The sequence below is a fragment of the Rhinopithecus bieti genome, unplaced genomic scaffold (genome assembly GCF_001698545.2).
Source record: "Rhinopithecus bieti isolate Rb0 unplaced genomic scaffold, ASM169854v2 scaffold_38004, whole genome shotgun sequence".
Taxonomy (NCBI): domain Eukaryota; kingdom Metazoa; phylum Chordata; class Mammalia; order Primates; family Cercopithecidae; genus Rhinopithecus; species Rhinopithecus bieti.
In genome coordinates this window covers 2,583,746-2,603,901 of record NW_016816095.1, presented here as the reverse complement: position 1 = coordinate 2,603,901, position 20,156 = coordinate 2,583,746, and the positions used below count along the sequence as shown (strand labels likewise).

The 20,156-nt window shown below is 40.1% G+C and overlaps 1 pseudogene; it reads right to left on the bottom strand.

Annotated features, from left to right (window-relative positions):
- Window positions 1-291: 291 nt before the first annotated feature.
- Window positions 292-20,156, bottom strand: part of LOC108516740 (cyclin-H pseudogene) — a 27,130-nt pseudogene continuing 7,265 nt past the window's right edge.

Genomic DNA, 20,156 nt, shown 5'->3' with positions numbered 1-20,156 from the left:
AACAACACCTACTCACTATGTGGCAGATAATGAGCTCAGCTTTTTTTTTCCTGGCTCTTTTGAAGATGTTTTCTTTTACATGAACTACTATGAAAGAAGAAATTAAATAACAAATAGAAATATTTAATATGTTTTGATGTTTTCATATGATATACTATTTATTTATTTATTCATTCATTCTGTCACCCAGGCTGGAGTGCAGTGGCACAACCATGGCTCACCTTAAAAGCCTAGTATGCTTCCTAATTCTCTTGATTAGTTGGTTAACATTGACAAGTCAACTTGAAATGGCTAGAGAGAGTCTACCAGGTCATCATCAGTCTACTCTTCCTCCTCCTGTCTGTATTTCTTTGAGACATCATCATTATCTTCCACAGCCTTTCCTTTTCTTCATAATTACATTAAGTGCAAGCTCAGCAGGATGACATTGCTCCAACTTCAGCTTCAGAACAGCAGTTTCTTCAGATCTGGGTGGTACATACTTTTTTACTCAATTTCTCCTGCTTTTCATTACATCTAGTAACTGTGACAAGCAAGTTCTGTTCTCTCTCAAAAGCAGACTGTCCAATAAACAACTTTCCATAGTAATTCCAGCCCTGAAGGCACTAGATAAAATGGCAGACAGGGCAATTTGGGAAGGTGTGTATAAATGGTAAGCAGCTGTCAATGTGATTCTGTTAAGAAGTTCATCAACTGTTTTCCTCAAAATGTCTGGATTCTCCAGCATTGCATAGTAAGTCTGTGAGGAAGCACTCCAGTGGTCTATAGGGGTTGTGGACAGTCAGATGGAAATTTAAGTTGCTGTATAAAATGTAGTTCATATTCCAAACTCTGTTCAAGTGTCTCCTCCTGTCTGAGAGAACTCTCCCAATGGTTTCCAACAAATTGGGGACTAGATACATTCAGTTTATCTACTTTGTAGGCCAAAAATGCACATGTAAGCATTATTATCCAGGAGTGATAGTTATTGCTTATTTCCCTTATTTAATCCTCAAGAAAAAACTACCTCAGATTCTCCTTTTGAGATGAGAAACCAGAAGGATCGGCTTCACAGTTAAGAAGTAAGTGATGAAGCACAGACTGTGTGCTCCTAAGTTTCTCTCTTTAACACAGAGCACAAAGTCAAATTTCAGCAGGGCCAAGCCATATTGAAAATGAAGGATACAGTTTGGGAATCACCCAGTGTCCTTTCTTCCTTTTCTTGTTTCTTGTTTTGTTTTGTTCAGAGATGGGTCTTGCTATCTTGCCCAGGCTGGACTGGAACTCCTGGGCCCAAGCGATCCTCTTGCTTCTGCCTCCCGAGTAGCTGGGACTACAGGCGTGTGCCACCACTGTACTAGGCTTCTTCTTGCTTTCTTTTGTCAACTCACTTTTTTATTTTTTATTTTTTGAGATGGAGTCTCACTCTGTTGCCCAGGCTACAGTGCAGTGGCACAATCTTGGCTCACTGCAACCTCCGCTTCATGGGTTCAAGTGATTCTCCTGCCTCAGCCTCCCCAGTAGCTGGGATTACAGGCACCCGCCACCATACTCGGCTGATTTTTTGTGTTTTTAGTAGAGATGGGGTTTCACCATGTTGGCCAGGCTGGTCTCGAACTCCTGACCGCAGGTGATTTGTCTGCCTCTCTGCCCAGCCTGTCAACTCACTTTTAATAGAAATCAGAGTGCAGATAGTATTTCTCTGTCATGAAAAAAATGGTATAGTCACTAATTCATGATGATGCTTCAAAGTAAGGGTGCGACAAGGAGCAGGAGGACCCTGGCAAGTTGGAGTATATGGGCAAATCCTGAACGGGAAGCTCCCACATGTCCCTAGCCAGTCACTGCCATCAAGTAAGACTGGACCAGAGTAGCCAAATCTTCCACTTCCTCAAAAGAAACTAGAAATTCAGATTTTTATATGAAATATCCCAAGGTTTTAAATGTTAGGTAAACATGGACAAGCACGAGAGACCACAGAAGGCTTGTCTGCAGGCCAGGACACAGAGACGTGTCAGCCCACAGACACCCTGGCTGTAAATCCTGGCCAGAGTCCTGTGCTGGGTATTATACAGTGAAAGGATGAGATGTGGAGAAGGGAAGAAGGAGAGAGGGTGACATGCGAGACAGCTCAGAGATACATCATAAGGAAGGAAGGAAAGGCAAACACAAGACAGCGCCATTGCCCTATGGGATCCATCACCCCACAGGCTCCAGAGGAGGGAGAATTACTCCCATCTGGGGCAGCCAACGCAGGAATCGTAGATCTGTGCAGACCCTGAAAGAGGCCAAGTGCTTGAATGAGTAGAAAGGTACCTCCATGTTTCAAGATTCAGACAAAACAATGAAAGTGAAATGTTCTGAAATGCATGAGACACTCTACACATTTAAAGAAGTACTTCCTATTTACAAACTAGAGCTGGCATCATATATGAAGTTTATATTGTCTATTTCTTGCACATAGGGGTTTGTTACCATCTTATTAAGACAACGTGTATTTTTGACTAGAGTGCTGAGCTATACAAGTTCTATTTTTAAATCAAATGGTTGTATGTGTATATTTCATACCTGGGAGTGCAAGTCACTGTATGTGTCTTATTCCATCCTTTCTTCCTTTGCATTTATTTATAGTTTCTTTGCGGAAAAAAAATCAGTTGATTGTTACGTTGTTAGTTCCATAAAGGCAGTTTTGAAAATTCAATGTGCCCGTATATTTTAAAGTGACTTTCAATAATTAGGGACTGATTTGAAATATCTGGTAGTGACAGTTTCCCTTTGGCTTTCCGTAACCTTTCTGTCCTCAGTCTGGCAGCTGAAGGTTTTTGGTTTGTGGCTTTTAAAGTGGTGTTAAGGGATATATTTCTGCCTGAGAACAGAGCTGTCCACCCACACGTAGCCCAACTACACTACACTCATGCAATTATAAATTAAATAATAATTTAATTTTAAAATATTTAAATTTAATATTTACATTCCATATTGGGCGATACATTTTAAAGACAGCAATTTTCTGATGAATGTTTTTAATTTTAAGCACTCTAATATAAGGAATAATAAAATGACATTTTAGACTGTTCTGAATTTAGGAGCATAAATAGAGAAATTCGGGGCCTAGTTTTCAAGAATAGATGCTAACAGAATAAACAAAATTAAACCTGTCATTATATAAAATTTTTATTCACCCTGTGCATGATATTTTAATATGCATTTTATGGAGTTTGTAGGAAGTTCAATTTTTCGTTTGGAGTAAAAGATAGTGTTACACAGTACAGGTGATAAATCAGGTTCTCATAGTTATGTGTGTGATCCTTAAAAGGTGAACGCACTAAATATACCTCAAAGACACAGCCATTAACCTTAAAGTGGATTGCAGATTTGACCTGTGGGAAAAAGAAGTGCAAGCGAGGTGTAGAGGTTTTTATTAATACTCCCACTATTTGGTATAGGTATTAGAATGTTTGAACATAATGTTTATAGGCTAGCTCCATAGAGTCTCCTGGAAATCTTTATTTCACTAGTTTTCCAACTTGACTTCTGCCTTCCGTTTCTGAATTCATTTCTTACTGTCGTTCTGCTGGCACCTAGAAGAATTTCTCTCGACTGTTTTAACAAGCCTTCAGCTGACTGTTTTCCCTACCTTATCAATCCCCACTTATGGATCTTCACTCCTGTCATTAAGGCCATAAACAATGGAGTGAGTCAGACAGCAGTTTAAATTCCAGTTCTGCTATCATTTAGCCCTGTGTCTTTGTGAAAATTATTTAATCTCTGTGATTTTCAATACCTTTATTCATTAAATAAATACCTTCTCTGGTATTGTGGGGACTAAATCAGATGGGTCTGTTCCCCACATCTTGACCACAGAATGTTTGTTGCCACACATAAAGTCCCATACTGAAATGGGATGATTAGAGACACAGTCCCTCCTCAGCTCATCTAGCTCACCTTGGGTAAATCATTAGAATTCCCTAGGTCCAGCCGCCACACCCAACAACTCAGGGGGCAGACGTGCTGACTCAGCCCGGCTGCTGTTCTTCCCGATCCACATGCTCATTGCCTCTGCACAGCTGGGGAGAGTTTCCCCACCCACATCACACTATATTTGTTCATGGATCATCTAGAATTATTTCTTAGATTTTAAAAAGCAGTATGATGCAATGAACAAGAGATGCCTTCCCATCCTTTTATGCCTACACACTAGGTGTTCGAGGGCAAAGGAAACAGCAGGTACTTGATAAAAGCTGATTACGTAAATATTCTCCCCAATACAGTGTAGAGCATTAACCTACATAATACCAAATCACTACAAGCAGCACATCTTCTAGACTTAATTTCTTTGAGTCTATGACTGAATGTTGATGTTCTTTGTACGACAAAACAATCTTTTATGTCAGTATATCCACTGAAATTTTATAGAATTTTTTACATTTATTTCCACGTTATATATTAGTTTTTTAAACAAATGTATACAAAAGAATATCAAAAAGTCTCATTGTTATACTATTCATGTTGCTTTTGCTATTTTTATAAAGAAAATAAAATGTTTGCAAATGTAGACACACGTGTCACATAAAGTAACGACACCTTCCTGTCCTCAGTTATTCTGTTCTAAGTTGGTCATTTTATGAGTTTTATGTTTTAGTCCAGAATATATCTGTGCATATATATAGCAGCCTATGTGCACACACATTCTTTTCTTATTTATACCTTATAACATGCTAAATAGGTGCTCTATACCTCACTTTTTGCTCTTTATAAAATATATATATAGGCCGGGTACGGTGGCTCACGCCTGTAATCCCAGCACTTGAGAGGCTGAGGAGGACAGATCGCGAGGTCAGGAGTTCAAGACCAGCCTGGCCAATATGGTGAAACCCCACCTCTACTAAAAATACACCTGTAGTCCCAGCTACTTGGGAAGCTAAGGCAGGAGAATCACTTGAACTTGGAAGGTGGAGGTTGCAGTGAGTCAAGATTGTGCCACTGCACTCCAGCCTGGGCGACAGAGTGACTTTTTTTTTTTTTTTTTTTTTTTAGAGAGGAGTCTCACTATGTCATCCAGGCTAGTCTGGAACTTCTAGGCTCAAGTAATCCACCTGCCTCAGCCTCCCAAAGTGCTGAGAGTCCAAGTGTGAGCCACTGTGCCTGGTCTCACTTTTTACTCTTAATACTACTCCTTGGAAACATTTCCTTATAAGTTATGCAAAACCACACAACTTTTAAAAAGTGACTCCGTAATATCCCACGATATGGCTATCTCGTCATTTCCATTCTAGCTCCCTTTTCACAGTTTCCTTAGCTGTTTCCAGTTGTTGGCTACTGTCATTGCTATTGCTGCTTCAATGCGCATCCTTTTACTTTACATCTTGGAAAACTTATTTGAGTACATCCCAACTCTGTGATTAGGATCAAAAGGTATGTAAATTTATTTGTAGCTTATTTTATTTAAAACTTTATAATCCTTTTCATGTTTAACCCTCTCAAAATCACTGCCCATTTTACAGATGAGACAAAGTGGGTAATTTGGTCAGAACACATGATCAGTTAATGTGTAGAGACAAAATTAGCACTGAAACCCTCCTGCATTCTTCATTTCTTTTCTATCACTTCAAGCTGCATTTCCAATGAATTCCAAAGAAAAGGTCATCTGGAAAATTGGGTGTCTTCAATAAATGGATTAAGGTGGTGGTTGACAAACCTTTGAAGAACCACATGGAAAGAGATGCAAAGAAAGACACGCTGTGTTGTGTTTTTTTCCCCCACAGACTGGCCTCTTTGGAGTTACAATACAGCCAAGCGTTTTTCTTTCCTTGTTTACCAGGTTCTATGAGAGAGGATAAAGAGAAAGATATTCGTGCTGATGAAAATGATGACAGATAAAATGTGTTTGAAGGCTATAAAAACTCCTTACATCTGGAGCAGCTGGCAGCCTGGGATTGGACTCTAAGGGGAGCTCATAGATATCTAATTTGAGCAATGGTTAAAAGTAAACTTGGGAACAGCTGATTCAGTGCAGTTATCTCTGGCTCTGGGAAGTTTTTGTGATGTTTAGAGGCTGGCACATAAAAATCCACATGACACATATTTGCTGAGTCTAATATCCTTATGAAAATGAACAGGGATGATTTACAGGAATATATTAGACACAGATGTTCTTATATAAACCAGTATATAACATGATATAGGAGGTAATGAGCCATTAAAATGGGCAGAAAATACTTGCTAATGTTTCAATAATTATGTACATTGAAATACACAAATAACAAACAAATATCAGTGGCGTAGAAATCAATTAGATTAGATAAATTGTTAGTCATTCAGCAAATAATTATGGCCTACGACAAATAAGGCATCTTGCTACAAATCACAAGACACAGAATCTTTGTGCCTCAAGTGTATTTCAGGATCACACACGAGGGATACTGTCTCCAAAATGAAGAAACCTAGTACTTTAATAAAAGCAGAGATGAGGTGGGCTAGGGCCACAAAGCTATTTAAGCTATTGTGATTTTAAGCACTGGGCTAATCTTCAGCTCAAATTCCACATTGGAGCTTTCAGGAATGAGGAAGAGGAAAAGGCAAGGGAAAGTTGACAACTTAGTTGGATAAACTTACATGACAGGATTCTGATACGATAGGTCTCCAAGCTTCATTAGGAATTTCCATTCCAAGCTCTGATACATGCTGCCCTCATGATGCTTCAAGTCTACAGAATATGATGAGCATATACAAACTTCTCTAATATGAAATGGTATAGTGATACATGTGATGTGAGTCAATAAAATAAGTACAGCTAGAACAGTAGCAGCGGGAATGGAAAGAGTGAGATGACTGAAGAAGCATTGCTCAGGAAGAGGCAACATGAGGGTTTGTAAGATTGGTGCAGGTGGTCTGGTGCAGTGGCTCATGCCTGTAATCCCAACATGTTGAGAGGCTGAGATGAGTGGATCACTTGAGGTCAGGAGTTTGAGATCAGCCTGGTCAACACAGTGAAACCCTGTCTCTACTAAAAATACAAGTTAGCCTGTAATCCCAGCTAATCTGGAGGCTGAGGCAGAAGAATCGCTTGAGCCCAGGAGGTGAAGGTTGCAAAGAACTGAGATCATGCTACTGCACTCCAGCCTGGGCCACAAAGCAAGACTATCTCTAAAAAGATTGTTGCAGGGGATGAAAGAAAAATAAGAGGTGAAGCTCGGGATTTTGAATCTCTACTTGAGAGATAAGAAGAAAGGTGGCACTATTGGGCAAGATGCAAGGAAAGGTGAGTTTGAAGTAGAGTTACCGCATGCTGAAGTCAATGAGCTGGCAGGGCTTCTGTGCAGAAATATCCAGCAGACCTTCGGAAATGCATAAATGGAGCTCTAAAGCAGTAACAGCACAAGGGTCACATGTTTGATTTTACTCTGCTTAGAAAGGATACTTGAGTACATGGGTGAGGATAGGAATATATGCAAAACAACACAGAGAGGACAAGAAAATAGACCAAGATGAGCTGTCCCTCTCACTGAAGCAGGAACCAGTGCAGGAATGAAAGAGTGATAACGTTCATGAGCCATGTGTACTAACATAGAAGCCGAGACAGGAAGGAGATCTGAGAAGAACTGGATGATTTGAGTTATAAAATATACCTTGCAAACAAAGGAAGTTGAGGACTGAGAAGGTGCCATTGAATTTTGTCCTGTTGGAAGTAAATGTTCAGTGCTGCCAAGTGAAAATAGCACTTGGGCAGAAGTTTCTCAGCAAGGCAATTTACTTCTATAGAAGGGTGCATCTTGCGGATGGGGCAATGGCAAGAGCACACCAGACAAGGAAGGGAAAGGGGGTCTTATTCTTAACCCAGCTAGTCCCTACTGCTGTGTCTTTTCCCTATTGGCTAGTGTTAGACCGCAGAGTCTAAGCTAATTCCAAATGGCTATTTTAAAGAGAGCAAGGGTACGAGCTGGAGTGGTGGGGTGAGTAGTTTTGGTGGGAGGGACAGTTACAGAACAGGTGACTAAGGATACCTAAGGACAGAACAGGTGATAGAGGCTAGGAGGGGGTTGTTTACTGAAACTAGGGGCAAGGAGGGTAAAGAACAAGGAAGTCAAACTTTAAAATGGAGAACAAAGAACAGGGAAGCTGAACATACTGACATATTGGTTCTTTGAAGAGGAACTCAGAACTCATTGTACTTAACAAATTTTCTCTCTCTTGAATTTTAAAGGTAGTTAACAGGCTAAATTTTGAAGAGGAATTTACTGTATCCTACAGTCCATAGGATGTAATTGGTGATATTCGCACTTGAGCTTAGCCAGGAGGCTGAGAAGCAATGTGATTGGTGATGTTCAATGGAGGAGATGGTGGTAGAGCAAAAGCCAAATCACATCTTAGCCTTGTCTATTGCAATCACCTCTCAACTGCACTTTCTACTTCTAACCTTTCCTTTCTTCAACCATCCTTCTTTCTACCCAAAGTTATCTTTCTAAAAGCCAAATTTAGTGATATCACGCCTTTGGTTAAAATGTTTTGATGGCTCCCGTTGCCTGAGGACTTCAAATATCTCCCAATTGAGGTCACACTCAACTGATACCATTTGCTACAATCAACTGTATATTATTTGCCCTTCTTTAGCAGGTCTGAATTTTTCATACCTTTTGCCTTTGCTAATGCTGCCCCTTCAAAATAAAATACCTCCTAATCTCTACCAATGGCCTACAACCTATCTCAGGTATCTCCTCCTGTGTGAGGACACCCCTAATCCTCCAGGCAAAATGAATACCTCCTCTCAATGCTTCCATAGAACTTTTCAGGGACTGCTACTGGGTTACTAGATCATGTTAACTGAATAATGATTTTTTTATATATTGTGTCTCTCCTAATGTGGCACAAAACATACGACAGTATTATATTCATTCCTACAGCCCCAGTACCTAGCATTGTCCACACATGTTGTTTTTCATTACTTTTGAATGAACGAATGCATAAAATAGCTGCTAAAATATAAGATGTTTGGGAATGGAGACAGCTGAGCATGTTTGAAGGCAGAACAGAAGGAATAAGTCAAGGGAAACGATGGCTAACGCTGGGAGAGGGAAAGGAAGAGATCGTTAATGAAGCTACATCCTGAAGAAGACAGGATGAATGATATAAATAACAAAGATGGTGAAGTGAGACTTGGGAAGAAAAAGAGACAAATTTGCAACCGAACCAGGAGACTGTGGACAGGAGACCATAAGTGAATTGACGATCATTGAGCCCCTTTTATCCACCAGGTGCTGGGATAGGTTATGTATCTTTGCTCATTATTTAGCATTACAAGCCTTGTAACCTGTCCATTTACAGATGATCAGGCCAAATTGAAGGGTTTTAGAGTTTGGTTTTAGTCACATAAGTCAAGTTTGAATCCTAGGCCATTTTCTCTCAGTCTCCTGCTTTTTCCATGAAATAAAAATTGTCAGTGGTTGGAGGCCACAGTGGGAGATCAGGAGGACAAGGCACTTTCCACTGTTAAAAGGCAAAATTAAAGTGACTTAGAGTGAGTCTGGGCTGGATTCGTAGATAAGTGAAGCCAGAATGCTGCTTACATTCACATAGGCATATTTCATCCTGCTCCTTTACCAATTTGGGCTGAGAAAGAAAAGGCCACTGTTATATTTTAGAGTTTCAATAATCTTCTGAATGTTTCCAGCACTTTCCTTTGGATTCAGGAAGACTGTGTTAGATACTGTATTTCACAAATACCCACGAAGCACATGCTATAATGTGCTCAGCATGGGGAATTTCTTACGAGATATCAAATAAGAATCAGATATAGTCCTGAAGGAAAAGATATTTTAATGGAACTTTGATAGAAAGAAAATCACTATTCCATGAGGAGAATATTATACATGCTGTAAAAGTGATTCAAAGAAAAAGATGAGACAATAATTGATCTGAATCTAATGATATATTTGGACCAGATTATATATTAAACCAAGAAGGCAGAATAGGCATTCCATCAGAAAGAAAGGAATAAAGGAAAGGAGAGAGGAGGAGCAGAGAGGGGAGCAGAGGAGGGAAGGGGAGGAGAGGGGAGAGGAGAGGAGGGGAGAGGGGAAGGGAGGGGAGGGGAACAGAGAAGTTTGACTGTGAGGGACAGGAAGGTGGTTCAGGGAGCCAGAGGTAGTCCAGTGTGTATCATTGGAAAAGGCAAAAATTAAACTCTATGAGTAACATGTACAATTTTGAGTTACAGGCTAAGATATTATTAAGATCCATACCCAGCAGGCACTAGGGAGCCACTGAGGGTTGAAGAAAACTCCAATACAGGCAGTGTGATTTTACAGATTTGGGTCAAGTTTATTCTTCAAGTAAAATCCTTCTGTGACTTCTCACCGCTGTTAGAATAAAGTCTAAAATCCATATCAGGCCCCTTCAAGTCATGCATCACCTGGTTTCAACCAAGCAGATTTTCAACTCATGATGGTGCCTCAGCCCTCCCAGCCCAGGGGTTTAACATATTCTGTTCCCCCAAAAAGGCTCTCTCCCATTCTTCCCTTGGGAAATGCCCCCCTTTCTCTCAAATCTCATCATACACATCACTTTCTCAGGAAGAAATTATCCTCTGATATTCTAGGCTAGATGAGTTCCCCTAGTTATACCTTCAAGGTAAACTCTCCTTTCCAACATCGAATTAGAATTGTAATTCTATACATATTTGGATCATTACTTGGTAATGCCTGTCTGCCAAATTAAGCTGTAAATTCCATGAAAGCAGGAACTATGTAAAACCGGCTAATAAACATTATCTCCGTGTCTAACACAGAAGAGTAATACATAAATCGGCTCAAGCCTGTGAATGGTTGAACATGACTTATTTGATGTAAGGCCCTGAGACGAAAAGACAAGGAAGCTGTTAGACATCTAGAAAAAGGGTTGTTGAAAGTATGACACAAACAGAAATGGAGAGCTGTGTTTGAGATGTATTTTACGAGTAGAAGCAGGCCAGGCACGGTGGCTCACACCTGTAATCCCAACACTTTGGGAGGCTGAGGGGGCAGATCACGAGGTCAGGAGATCGAGACTGTCCTGGCCAACATGGTGAAACCCCATCTCTACTAAAATTACAAAAATTAGCTGGGCGTTGTAATGCCTGCTTGTAATCCCAGCTACTTGGCAGGCTGAGGCAGGAGAATCGCTTGAACCTGGGAGGCGGTGGTGGCAGTGGCCAAGATCACGCCACTGCAATCCAGCCTGGCAACAGCGAGACTCTGTCTAAAAACAAACAAACAAAAAGAGTAGAAGCAGTGGGACTTGAAATTTATTGGATGGATTATGTCTAAGTAATTTGAGAGGCCTGATAAAAAAAATATGTAACATGTTCCATTGATTTTCTGTCTTTCCTGATTTTAAAGAAATCCTTTCTCAGGTCAGCTACAGTATCTCCCAATATTGCCATTCCTTTTATCTTATGCATTCTCTATAGAACAGTCTAAAAATATTTATTGAGCACCTACTATGTGCCTGGCACTCTTATGGGTGCTTGAAACACATCAGCAAACAAAGCAAGCAAAGATCCCTACATTCGTGGAGCTTACATTTTTGGCAGAAAGTTACAGAACCTAAAGAGTAAACTGCAGATATAAGCATATTATAGTGTGTATTCAAAGGTGGTAGGTATAGGAAAAAGAAAAGTAGAACAGTATAAAAGGGATCGATAGAAACAGCCCAGTGGCACTACCCCAGTTATCTAGAGCATGTAACATGTATTAATTTTAAAAGCATCTCTCTTTTCTTGTTTGTTTTACTTTTAATGAAACCCAGAAACTTTCCAAGTAGGCATTCAATGAAATGTAATTGCTCCTTTTCTCATCTGTTTCCTGGAGATAAAATCCTCAAGGGCAGAGAAGAAGCAGGATATCACAGAAGTGGGAAGAAAGCTTCCTGGTTGGAGCTGGGAGGGAAAGTCCTGTACTAGTACCCTACCCATCAGTTCAGGAGCTCTCAGCGCCTCTCCCGACGCAGCGCTCAGCATCTCAGCATCTCAGCATCTCAGCATAGTTCCTCAGACTTCCTCTTTTTTTTTGAGACAGGGTCTTGCTCTGTGGCCCAGGCTGGAATGCAGCGGCATTATCTCAGTTCACTGCAACCTCCGCCTCCCAGGTTCAAGGGATTCTCATGCCTCAACCTCCCGCGAGGCTGGGACTGCAGGTGTCCACCACAACACCTGGCTAATTTTTGTATTTTTAGTAGAGACAGGGTTTCACCATATTGGTCAGGCTGGTCTCAAACTCCTGACCTCAAATGATCACCCGCTTCAGCCTCTCAAAGTGCTGGGATTACAGGCGTGAGCCACTGCACCTGGCCTGTTCCTCAGACTTCTAACCAACTCCTTAATTTTGTTATTATACTCTGAAAATATTTTCTTGGGCTACTTTTCTATTTCTCACTTTTCATCAGTTTCTTCTCTCCAAAAGTCTTTCATGGCCTTACTAACCTACAGGAAAGCACTGGACAATGCCTTTTATTTGTGGGTGAAAGTTATTTCAAATAACTAGTTTGCTACATTTAATTTTTCATTCATGAATTATAATTTTTTCATGGCTTTCTGAATAGTATTAATAAAATTTGCATATTCATTTAAAACAGTAAAATTAACCATTAATAAAGATAATAATATTTAATGGCTTTTCCTTAACATATTTAGAAAACAAATTGGAAACAATTCAAACCTGTTAAGGGACAGTGTTATTGAAAACTGACTTCTCAAAAGCCAGAAGGGTAGGATAATTTTTAATTGCTCATAAAACCTAAAACCGTAGAAGAATAACATTAACCTTCTTCATTCATTCTCATCTACCGGAAAGACTATTTTTTAATGGAGAGAGCAGGTGGTAAAAGAGTTCCAAATTATTTAATCAATTAAACTTACTAACTACAAGTTTAAAAGTCAAATATTTAATTATTATTTTCATTTATTCCCAATAATGGAGTTATTTTGTTATATTAAATTAAATGTACTGATTATTTTGGCTTTGGGCAGACATGACTTTAATGTGTTTATAGGTTTTCAATTAATACATCAGTGATTTCCATAAAATTCTAGATGCTAGACTTCTCCTTTAAAAAAAAAAAGAAGTTTAATTCTCCTCATTTCTTCCTATCTGTCTGCTTCATTCATGTATACATTCATATTCTCCTCTGTCCCTGAAGGTACATAAATTGACAATCTCAATTCATTGATCAAAGAAAAAGTATCAGAAATGGACCCTATTCCTCCAAAGGCTTGCAACGTAGTAAGAGTGACAAAAAGTAAGTAATAAATTCAAAAAATAATTCAATACAAAAAGGCAACTTTAATAGGATGTTAACTTTGTTTCTTCCGCATATATTGAATTTTCAGTTGAGATACAATGCCATAGGTGCCAAACCACCTCAAAGGCAGGAAACAGACATTGAAGACTGATCCAATGTGAGAGAATAAGAATTCCTTTGGGAAGTTGTTGGAGAGTTGTGGTACCATGATACCAGGCAGGGGAGTGTTTCCCTGTAACCTTAATCCAGTTGAGGAGGACTTAAACACAGTCACCCAAAATGTTTAATGTGTGTCTTTGGTATCTCAGGAACCCAGAGACTGATGTCTGACTTTTCCAGCACCAACTTGGTGGCCTACTGGAACAGAAAGAGCTGAGCTGGGAGTGAGCTACACAAACATCACAGGGTTCCTCCCCAGCAGAAGCAAAGCAGGTGTGTGTGTAAGTGTGTGTGTGTGTGTGTGTGTGTGTGTGTGTGTGTGTGTGGCTGGTGTATTGGCAAGAAAAAAATTAGAGAAAGATTTGAGGTTTTGGTTTGACACTGAATTCAACTTTTTAAAACCAAACCTGAGGGGCCATTAACTTTTTACCTGAGAGTAATCTTTAAAAGCATGAGATTACTTGAGATTTTACCCCAAGGCCTGGAACTACAGTTTGTTACGTCGAAAGGTGGCAGGAGAAGGAAACTATGACATTGTTTCCTTCAAGTGCCCTTCCTAGTCCTGTGCTATCAATGAAGTGACACAATTGATTGGAGTGCAGGACCACCAAGTTCACTATGAAATATAGAAAATTATTCATCCAAATAAAAGAGATGCATATGCATTGCGGAGAACAACACAATTTTCATGAAAAAAGATTGGCAAAGAGTTGGGGGCCAGCTACAGAAAACTTTAGAGTTTGGACATCATAAAGTCTGGGGACACATTAAACTGTGGCCTCATTGCCTAAAAAGCTCAGCGGATCATTCTGCAAAACTAATTAAAACCTGAAAATTGACTTTGGACATAGAGAATAAAAATACACTATGTCTTCAAATGCTCTGCATTTTCTTTAAGAAGTTTGTACTAAATGGCTTATCAAAGCCTGCTATTAGCCCCCACTATTAAATATACCAAGTAAATCAAGATGTAAACAAACATATTAAACTACCATTTCATTAAGAGCACAATTTGAAAGTTAATCGGATAAGAAGTGAATAAAGACAGGAAAGGAAACAGTGTGAGTGAGTGGTTCAAAAGAAATGATAGACTGGAAACATCATCTGAAGAGCAATACAGTGAAGAAGTAGATCAAAAGATACCTCCTCCCAGGAGTTTCTTGTGTCATTTAAAATAATTTTTCATGTATGGAGGTAAGCATGGTTCTAGGAAAAGAATTTTGAACTTAAAATCAGTGGGTAAAAACTGTTGTACCTAGTTGTACACCAAACTCCTGAGTATATTAATTGTACACTCATTATATGAGTGAGTATACTAATTTATGCTAATTGTTGGGAAAGACAGTGCCCCCCTCAGTCTCTTGGGCTCTTACATGTCTTACTGGGTTTATCAAGAATGCAAAGCGCTGATGGCTCTTTTCTGGGGCTGTTTATCAGGGTCATGTTTCCAGAGCAACCTAGACAGATGATGTCAAGTCTCTCTCTGGAACAAAGATCTTGTTTTCTTACTGCTTGCTCTAAAAGCAATGGATTCCCCAAATTCAGTGTTCCCTGGCTCCAGGCAAATCCACTGTGAGTGTAGCATCCATCTGGGCCCCTCCACATCACTCCCATGAGATTTGAAGAAGGGACAAAGGAAACAAACACAAACATGATGATACTCATGCTGCTGACTGAGCTTTGAGTGCCGAAGTCCTTTGTTTCTGACCCAGGAGTCTTGTGTTTTGTGCCCGTATCCAGGAAGCATTAATTGGCTAGTTTACTCGCTTGTATGCAGGGTGAAATATCAGACCCGACATCATCATTGATATGTGTAGTCTTTACCATGCACATGACTTCCCCTGGTTGGGTATATCACTCAGGAATATTCAAAATACTGTATTTGGAATATTATGTTATGCTACTAGTCTAATCATTCCTTACTTGTTGGAGAACTGTTCGTTGTTACTGCCTCAAAGCAAATTAATAACATGGATATACCTGAATAATTCAGAATCCTTTCCTTACTTTTTTAAGATATTCATCTTCTAAATAAGCTTGATCAACAATTTCTCTTCATTTGAACCTCCCAACTCTTCCCCTTCTCACCAATTTGTATTAGCTCTCTTTCTCCTCCAGAGACCTGTTTGAACACACAAGACACACAACTTGAATTAAAAATGGAGAGATGGTCTGTTGGGGTCTCTTCTCTACTCATACTGTGACACTGATTGCAACTTGAACATGCCAAGGAGTTACCTCAACCTTGTAACAATATATAAAATAATAAACAGATGTGGCAACATAAAAATATTGCTATAATCTTGTAAATGGCAGGTTGAAGTAAGATAGTTATGAGAATGAATAGCCTTATTAGTGTCAAATACAATAGTATTTTCGGGAAGTGTGTGACAGAGCGTCTTCTATTCCTTTGCAACCAATGGTGAAGACTGGTGGAAATATGAACTTTTTCTCAGATTCATAAAGGCAGAAGAAGAGATAGTGACATAATTATAATTATATTAAGAAGCATGGTTGATTGGTTGTCAGCACACTTACATTTAACAGTCTTGGGTGTTTTTACATGATAATGGCATAATGACAGTAATGAACTTAGAAGTTATTCTTAGCAAAGTATCACAGCAGAGTGCAATCGATTTCTGCAGAAGCTATAAATGCAATCTCCAACCTTATAGGTTATTGTAAATGCAAAGCACAAATTCTCATTCATAACTACTTAATTAAAGAACATTATTGGTTTACCTGTAATTGCTTTAATTTATCACAGTGTTACAATTTATAAGTAATGTGTGTTATTCTTCAGTAGTTTTATTGTAATTACACATAATTTACAATTCACATTACCGGATTTCTAATTATCCTCTAAATATTCTTGGTTATAAAAATGAAAATACTATTTTAAGGAGAATAGGATAATTAACAATGTATTAAATCTATTGGCTGTCAAGCATTTAACAAACAATAAAGTCAACTAATTCAGGCGATTTCGTTGATGGGTTATAAAATTTTATAAAGTTATGGAGTGCAACTTACTCATTCCTTGAGACGCCGCCATTAATAATGCTGTTTCAAGTTAATCTTGGTAGAACTCTGGTCCACAATATATTTGGCAAAACAACACATCCAGCATCTCCTTTTATGTTTGGGTGGATGGCACTGGAGAGGGGCCAGTATAGGTATCCATCAGAATATTCCTAAACAAGCTTTCCTAACGTTAGAGTTTCCAAGTTACTTGACTTAGAAGGTGGAATAGTGACAATTTCAATCTATTGAATCTATTGTGATTCTAGAGATTGGAAAAGATAATGTGGTTAGCTTAGTAAAATCACTATTTTGAATTTCTTTCAAAGTTTGTAAACAGCCTGGTTTTGGCATGATGTAGCAGTAGGCCAAAGTCACATGACCTCACCCTTTCATTTGAAGATAACTAATGAAAGACATACGGTGAGCCATAATGTTCTATAGAATATGCAGCCACCTCTACAGTGTGGTTTGAAAGGTCTTCAAAATTCAGTATCTTTTAAATAAACCTGAAATTTCTATCATTAGAAACAATCCTTGCGGTTAGGCATTGATCCACAAAGCTTTCATAAATGCAACTGTAATATGTACACTGAATGAAATATGAATGGTCTTCATCACTGAATTCACAAGAATTCATTTTTAGATGAGATGATATCAGGCAAGAGGTAGAAGGGACAGAGAAAATACTGTCAGAAAATAAAGAAGAGAAGAAAGTTCTGTTGAGGCAAGAAACCTAGCTAAAGTGACATAAAACTATGTACGGTAGGATGGGGATATGTCCAGCAACCCAAAGAACCTTGTGATGTTTCTGTGTGCCAGGACAGAATAGATCATTGAAGAAAATTGAGACTGGATCCTTGCTTGGTAAGTTTGTCTAAGACCAATCGTAAAATCTCCCTGCTAAGGTTTTTTGGGTTTTGGGGTTTTGTTGTTGTTTTAAATCCTGGTCCTCAAAGCTGTTGCACTTCCCTACCTTTAATGAAAATGGAGCTTTCTATCATTCAGAATAAAAATAATTGATTATAACTTTTTAAATGGTATCAAAAGATATGGTCCTGGTGTAGCTGGCAAAATGGCCAAATAGGAACAACTCCAGTCTGCAGCTCCCAGCAAAATCAATGCAGAAGGTGGTGATTTCTGCATTGCCAGCTGAGGTACCCAGCTCATCTCCTTGGGACTGCTTAGACAGTGGGTGCAGCCCATGGAGGGCAAGCAGAAGCGGGGGCGGGGGGGCATCGCCTTACCCAGGAAGTGCAAGGGGTCTGGGAACTCCCTCCCCGAGGCAAGGGAAGCCGTGAGGGACTGTGCTGTGAGGAACGGTACACTCCAGCCCAGATCCTACACTTTTCCCATGGTCTTCGCAACCCACAGACCAGGAGATTCCCTCGGGTGCCTACGCCACCAGGGCCCCGGGTTTCAAGCACAAAACCAGGCAGTTATTCGGGCGGACGCCAAGCTAGCTGCGGAAGTTTTTTCATACCACGGGGGAGCCTGGAATGCCAGGGAGACAGAACCATTCACTTTCCCGGAAAGGGGGCTGAAGCCACGGAACCAAGTGGTCTACCACCCATGGAACCCAGCGGATCCCACCCCTGCGGAGCCCAGCAAGCCAAGATCCACTGGCTGGAAATTCTCACTGCCAGCACAGCAGTCTGAAGTTGACCTGGGAAGCGCCAGCTTGGTGGGGGGAGGGGCGCTTGCCGTTACTGAGGCCCGAGTAGGTGTTTTTCCCCTCACAGTGTAAATAAAGCCACCAGGGAGTTCAAACTGGGTGGAGACCACAACTGCTCAGCAAAGCCGCTGTAGCCAGACTGCCTCTCTAGATTCCTCCTCTCTGGGCAGGGCGTCTCTGAAAGAAAGGCAGCAGCCCCAGTCAGGGGCTTATAGATAAAACCCCCATCTCCCTGGGACAGAGCACCCGGGGGAAGGGGCAACTGTGGGCACAATTTCAACAGACTTAAACATTCCTGCCTTCCTGCTCTGAAGAGAGCAGCGGCTCTCTCAGCACAGTGCTCAAGCTCTGCTAAGGGACAGACTGCCTCCTCAAGTGGGTCCCTGACCCCTGTGCCTCCTAACTGGGAGACACCTCCCAGCATGGATTGACAGACACCTCATACAGGAGAGCTCCAACTGGTATCTGGTGGGTGCCCCTCTGAGACAAAGCTTCCAGAGGAAGAAACAGACAGAAATCTTTGCTGTTCAGCAGGCTCGTCTGGTGATACCCAGGCAAACAGGGTCTGGAGTGGACCTCCAGCAAACTCCAGTGACCTGCAGCAGAGAGGCCTGATTGTTACAAGGAAAACTAACAAATAGAAAGGAATAGAATCAACATCAACATAAAGGACGTCCACAAAAAAAGCCCATCCGAAGGTCATCAATATCAAAGGCCAAAGGTAGATAAATCCACGAAGATGAGGAAAAACCAGTGTAAAAAGGCTGAAAATTCCAAAAACCAGAATGCCTCTTCTCCTCCAAAGGATCACAATTCTTCACCAGCAAGGGAACAAAACTGGATAGAGAATGAGTTTGATGAGCTAACAGAAGTAGGCTTCAGAAGGTAGGTAATAACAAACTCCTCTGAGCTGAAGGAGCATGTTCTAACCCAATGCAAGGAAGCTAACAACCTTGAAAGAAGATTAGACGAATTGCTAACTAGAATAACCAGTTTAGAGAAGAACATAAATAACCTGACAGAGCTGAAAAACACAGCACAAGAACTTCGTGAAGCATACACAAGTATCAATAGCCAAACCAATCAAGCAGAAGAAAGGATATAGGAAACTGAAGATCAACTTGATGAAATAAAGCATGAAGACAAGATTAGAAAAAAAAACAATGAAAAGGAATGAACAAAGTCACCAAGAAATATGGGACTATGTGAAAAGACCAAACCTATGTTTGATTGGTGTGCCTGAAAGTGACGAGGAGAATGGAACCAAGCTGGAAAACACTTTTCAGGATATTATCCAGGAGAACTTCCCCAGGCTAGCAAGACACGCCAATATTCAAACTCAGGAAAAAAAGAGAACACCACAAAGATACTCCTCAAGAAGAGCAACTCCAAGACACATAATTTTCAGATTCACAAAGGTTGAAATGAAGGAAAAAATGTTAAGGGCAGCCAGAGAGAAAGGTCGGGTTACCCACAAAGGGAAGCCCATCAGACTAACAGTGGATCTCTCTGCAGAAACCCTACAAGCCAAAAGAGAGTGGAGGGCCAATATTCAACATTCTTAAAGAATTTCAAACCAGAATTTCATGTCCAGCAAAACTAAGCTTCATAAGCAAAGGAGAAATAAAATCCTTTACAGACAAGCAAATGCTGAGAGATTTTGTCACCTCTAGGCTTACCTTACAAAAGCTCCTGAAGGAAGCACTAAATATGGAAAGGAAAAACCAGTACCAGCCACTGTAAAAACATACCAAATTGCAAAGACCATCGACACTATGAAGAAACTGCATCAACTAACTGGCAAAATAACCAGCTAGCATCATAATGACAGGTTCAAATTCACACATAACAATATTAACCTTAAATGTAAATGGGCTAAATGCCCCAATTAAAAGACACAGACTGGCATATTGAATAAAGAGTCAAGACCCATCAGTGTGCTGTATTCAGGAGACCCATCTCACATGCAAAGACACACATAAGCTCACAATAAAGGTATGAAGGAATATTTACCAAGCAAATGGAAAGCAAAAAAAAAAAAAAAAAAAAA